Source organism: Ovis canadensis, chromosome 11 (assembly GCF_042477335.2).
Source record: "Ovis canadensis isolate MfBH-ARS-UI-01 breed Bighorn chromosome 11, ARS-UI_OviCan_v2, whole genome shotgun sequence".
NCBI lineage: Eukaryota > Metazoa > Chordata > Mammalia > Artiodactyla > Bovidae > Ovis > Ovis canadensis.
The window spans coordinates 52790211-52796324 of NC_091255.1; the positions used below are offsets into that span (position 1 = coordinate 52790211).

General features: G+C 43.8%; 1 pseudogene; it reads right to left on the reverse strand.

Moving 5' to 3' along the window:
* Positions 1–2204: 2204 nt before the first annotated feature.
* Positions 2205–2360, reverse strand: LOC138414750 (large ribosomal subunit protein eL39-like; annotated as a pseudogene).
* Between the last annotated feature and the right edge of the window lie 3754 nt (positions 2361–6114).

Consider the following 6114-nt stretch of genomic DNA (forward strand, 5'->3'; position numbering starts at 1 on the left):
AATGAGAGGAAGTGTTTCCTGAGCATCTGCTCCATGTGAGTTGCCACACCAGGGGCTTTCCTGGATCTAATGGTGCTAGATTCTCACAGCAACTTGTGAGGTACTCATCTGTCTTATTTCATGAATGAGAAATGCTGAGAATCAACAATAATATCACTTGCTAATGGTCACCCTTAGTATATGGAAGAATCAACACTCAAAGTCAGAACCCTGACCACAAAATCCACACAAAGGGATAAAGTTAGAAAATATCAAGGGACTTCCCTGGTGGTCCAGTGGCTACGACTCCACTCTCCCAATGCAGGGAGCCTGTCTTTGATCCCTGGTCAGAGATCTAAAGATCTTGCATGCTGCAACTAAAAACGATCTTGCATGCTCCAACTAAGACCTTGTGCAGCCAAATAAATAATTTTATTTTTTAATTTTTTGAAAAAGAATCAAGATTGGTGTATGTATGAGGGAGACAGAGTCTTGAGCAAGGGCGAGGGGCGGGGCATTCCAGGTAAAATTGAAAGCCCCCAGGCCCTAAGGAAGAAACCTAAAATCATGTGAGGGAGACTTGTGAAGGCAAGAGGGTGTCAAGATGAGGTTGGAGAAGCAGAACAACCCTGCCATCACACCCTTGTATATCACATTCAGAACTGGAGCTTGATCCTAACTTAAGGAGAAGCCAGTGTAAGCAGGGGAGTTACATGATTCAGCTGATTTCTCAGAAAGTTCATTCTGGGATGTTGTGTGGAACAGGGCTAAAGTGGCCAGGATGGAGCAAATTGCAATTGTCTTAGAAGGCTGGTGACGATAACAGCCCATTCCACTATTCCTGCATGGAGAATCCCCATGGACAGAGGAGCTGGGCGGGCCACAGTCCATGGGGTTGCACAGAATCAGACACAAGCGAATCGACTTGATGCAAAAGCACACAAAAGTGTTTCTTAGGAGTAGCAGTGTGAGGTCAGTCTTGATGACGAATTGGCTATGAGAAGGGGAAGGAGAACATGTCATCAAGGTTGACAGGAAATGTCATTTCTGAGATGGAAGAAGACTGAAGGAGGAGGAGATTTGGGGCAGCAGGGGATAGATCGGGGTTTACAGAAATGTGGGCCAAGAGAAGGCTATAAATGTCAATTTACTTTGAGACTGTTCAATCCTGTTATGAAAGATAGGTGTGTAGTATGTAAAACACGAGTGAAATATCTTAAGATGTTTTAAGGATAGATAATTAGCTAGTAAGCAAAATGTTTGTTAGAGGGATGTAGACGTCATCATCAGCACATAGTTAAAGAGCAAGTGAAACGTGTGTGTGTGCGTGTGAAATGTAGATAGGAATTAGTGCATATGCATTTATTCTTTCTTTGAATTACTAGACTATAAGAACCTGAGGGCAGAACCATGTCCCTTTAGAGTATCAGTTTTTTAGACTTTTGAAAACCATAACCTGGACTTCCCTGACAGTCCAGTGGTTAAGTCTCCATGCTTCCATTGCAGGCGGTGGGTTCAGTCCCTGGTTGGAGAACTAAGATACCACATGCTGCAAGGCAAGGCAAAAAATAAATAAAATGGATAAACAAAAGCTGTAACCCACAGCAAGGAATACATCTTATGTATGTCCCAGGTAACATATATTTATAAAAATATATAAGTGCATTGGGCTTCCCTGGTGGCTCAGACAGTAAAAATATATAAGTGCATCAAAAGTTTTTCAAGGCAATATGTACTTACTCTTCCTATTGGTTATGCACTCTGATCTTTCCTATTTGATTCTCTTCTATTTTTTTCCCAACAAAAGATCTCACATATTTATTACTGGGCCAAAGTGCTAGTGCAGAAATACTAACACAAAGAGAAAAATCATTTTCCCAATAAAACATGTCCAGCTGTTCAGAAAGTAGTGATGTTCTCAGAGTAATATGGTAAGATCTAAGTGACCTTGTGTGTATGCTCAGACACTCAGTAGTGTCCGACTCTTCGCAGCCCTATGGACTGTAGCCCACCAGACTCCTCTGTCCATGGGATTTCCCAGGCAAGAATACTAGAGTGGGTTCCCATGTCCTCCTCCAGGGGATCTTCCCAACCCAGGGATCAAACCCACATCTCTTACCTCTCCTGCATAGGCAGGCAGATTCTTTACCACTAGTGCTACCTGGGAAGCCCCAAGTGATGTTGACACAGCATAAATATGTGTGCCACCTCATGTGCAAGGCTCCTTAGAGACATAGCTTGGTTCTTCTCCAATGTTTTCCCTTGGAGTTGTACCTGATTCTGTTACCAGTTTTGATTCCAATTCATTGGGGAAAGCGATGACTCTGCTTTTATTTCTTGGCCAGGAATCACTTGATCCTGAACGTCTTGTGAGAAGACATGGTGAGGAGCAAATTCAACCACACATAGGATGGCAAGGAAGAGAGGAAGAAGCAGGTAGGAGGACGTGTGTAGAACCTATTCTTTTTTAGCGCTGAATACACCTCTGATTCTACAACTCACTAATGGGTTGTATCTTGCAGTTTGGGAAACTGCCAACAAGTGTGTGGGGCTTCCCTCGTGGCTCAGTGGTAAAGAATCCGCCTGCCAATGCAGGAGATGAAGGTTTGATCCCTGGGGTGGGAAGATTCCCTGCAGAAGGAAATGACAACCCACCCCAGTATTCTTGCCTGGGAAATCCTAGGGTCAGAGGAGTCTGGCAGGCTATATAGTCCATGGGGTTGAAGAAGAGTCAGATGCAAATTAGCAACTGAACAATAACAAGTATGTCAAAAGAATGAAAAGCTGAGTCTGAACCCTACTTCAGCCATTTGCTGTATGACCTCAGGCAAATTACTTTGTCCCTCTGGGCTTCATTTTTCTGACCTGGAAAATAAGAAAATTGGACTTAATGATTTTTTATCTTCCTTCCAGTATTAAGGTCTTTTAGCTCATTACTACTCCCAATACTACACACATACTCCCATCCACCAAATACACTCATACATAGCCCCCAGGATTGGGTTCCTGTTATTATGGATGGAGTATGTCACCTAGGAGGCCAGTATGATGAAGGGTCATCTAATAAAAATAGTTATTGAAATTAGTGTTTATCTAAATTCTCCATGAAGGAAAAATCTTATAGCCATTTTACAAATTATCAGCACATTTTTTCTTATTTTTTGGCCATGTTGCTTCCATAACTAGGGATTGAATCCCTGCTCTCTGCAATGGAAGTGTGATCGGTGTCTTAACCAATGGACCATCAGGGAAGCCTCAAATTGTCAGTGCATTTGACCAAATTTGGTCATTATCATTACTCATTATCTCTCCAAAGTCTTTATCATGCAGCTAAATAATAATGACTTAATAATTTACAGCAAATTGTAACCTTTGCTGACAAAGATCCATCTAGTCAAAGCTATGGTTTTTCCAGTAGCCACGTATGGATGTGAGAGTTGGACTATAAAGAAAGCTGAGCGCTGAAGAACTGATGTTTTTGAACTGTAGTGTTGGAGAAGTTTCTTGAGAGTCCCTGGGACTGCAAGAAGATCAAACCAGTCAATCCTAAAGGAAATCAGTTGGAAGGACTGATGCTGAAGCTGAAATTCTGATACTTTGGCCACCTGATTCGAGCAACTGACTCACTGGAGTCGACCCTGATCCTGGGAAAGACCGATGGCAGGAGGAGAAGGGGATGACAGAGGATGAGATGGTTGGATGAGATCACCGATGCAATGGACATGGGTTTGAGCAAGCTCCAGGATTTGGTGATGGACAGGGAAGCCTGGCGTGCTGCAGTCCATGGGGTGGCACGGCTGAGCCACTAAGCTCTGAGCAGCTGACACGACTGAGCTCTGACACGACTGAGCAACTAAACTGAACTAAACTGTAACCATAATGTCATAAAGATCTTCATCAGGTAAGAAAGATCCTATCATCATAAACCTCCTCTTTGTTTAACAGACGAAATGTACTAGGATCAGGTGTATTGCAGATTACAAAGGTCACATGGGGTGCTAAGTGGTGTTGCTGTACCATGAACACACGCCTCCTGCTTTCACCTCTGGGGCCTCTGTCTCCTGAGAACACAGACCCAGGACCATACCAGCCCAGAGGTGGGCTGTCTTTCTGCACCTGTGGGGGTGGGGGGCTGGGGCTGTGTGATTAGGATTTGCTGATGTACTATAACCCTGCCTTGCGATACTCCAAGCCCAGCTGATTGTTGTCCCATTTATTTTTCTTTCCACTTTAAAATGTGAATTTCTTCTGAGGGAAGCCAGTCCTCATGTTTCTGATTTGTTTACACTTAATGTCTCCAAATAGTGCTCTCTGACATCCCTGAGCTTCACACCTTTCCTAGAGGATGCTGGGTGAGCAGATTGAGAAGAGATGGCACTCCAAACATCCCCTTAGGCTAATGATGTCTCCCAGGCTTGCAGTTGAGGCTTCAGCTGCAGATAGCAGCTCCAGCTCTAGCCAAGGAGACAATTAAAACAGCTGAGCCAGGGACTTTCTGGTGGTACAGTGGCTAAGACTCTGTGGTCCCAATGCAGGGGCCTGAGTTCCAACCCTGGTGAGGGAAGTAGATCCCACATGCCGTAACCAAGGTCCCCCATGCCACAACCAAGACACAGCACAGCCAAATAAATAGAAAACAAAGCAAGCAAACAAAAAACAGCCGGGTCAGCCAACATGGGACTCCATTCGGGACACAGAATATTATGAAGCAAGGGTGACACCACTGATCCCTGATAGCTTAGCCAGGGCATGAAGTAAAGTCCTGTATGAGGAAAGGGGCGTTTCTTTGGTACTCCTTGGCTGTCCTAATCATATACCTCAGGAGGCGTGCTTACATGTTTCCTCTAAGCAACCTTGACTGTAACGGTGGAAGTGAACTAGGATGGGTAGCCATTCCCCCGAAGGAGGGTTGATCCCGGGACAACACAGCATGCTAGAAAGTGCTAGATAGTCAGGGGAACCCGACATCCAAGCTTGAATCTGACATTCAGTCCAGGGACTTTAGGGAAGTTATTTACCTCTGTGGATATGTATCATCAGTAAACCCCCACTGCAGATTGTTGTAAGGATTAAACGAGACAATGTGTATGCTGCTGCTGCTAAGTCACTTCAGTCGTGTCCGACTCTGTGCGACCCCATAGATGGGAGCCCACCAGGCTCCCCCGTCCCTGGGATTCTCCAGGCAAGAACACTGGAGTGGGTTGCCATTTCCTTCTCCAGTGCATGAAAGTGAAAAGTGAAAGTGAAGTCGCTCAGTCGTGTCCGACTCTTCGAGACCCCATGGACTGCAGCCTACCAGGCTCCTCCGCCCATGGGATCTCCCAGGCAAGAGTACTGGAGTGGGGTGCCATTGCCTTCTCCAACAATGTGTATGACAGGAGAGTAAATAGGCACTTATATATGGCAGCTAATGGTTTCATATTATCTGAAAGTAAAAGACTGTATGTTTAATTCCCTCTTAATTCTCATTTAAATCATGCTCCCGACAGCCTCCAGGGACCCTGCTGAGTCTAATACGGAAAATTTTATAACAATCAATCAACAAGAATTTAATGAGAATGTGACTGTAAATCCAGGACTGGATGCTCCGAGGGTGGACTGGAGAAGAGAAAAAAGTGGGTTTACAAGATTATTGAGGAGCTGCTTGAGAAAAATGTCACAGATACTTTAGGAAAATCACAAAGCAGTTTAACAGATCAACAGAATCCAAGTTGAGTTTGGGAGGCTGGGGATGAAGAAGCAAGCTGGGGGTATGCAGAGGCATGCTGGAGTAAGGCCTTAATCAGGGAAGTCTTCTCCGTGATCCTGAACTTGGTCTTAAATTTTAAGCTTCCTTAATACACAGCAGACAGGAAATCTGAGGTTGCATAATAAAAGATCAATTTTTTGTGTTAAAAATTTATGGATGGGGGAAGGAGGGAAAACTGCTTAGTAGGATGGGGTTTCCTTTTAGGGTGATTAAAATGTTTGGGAACTATTTAAAAGTGTTGTTTACTCAACAGTGGGAATCTACTAAAAGCCACTGAATTTTTTACTTTAAATTGGTTAATTTTATGTCATATGAATTTCAATTCAATTAAAAACTTATGGAGTTATAACCTAAATGAGAAAAGAATTTGAAGAATAGATACATGT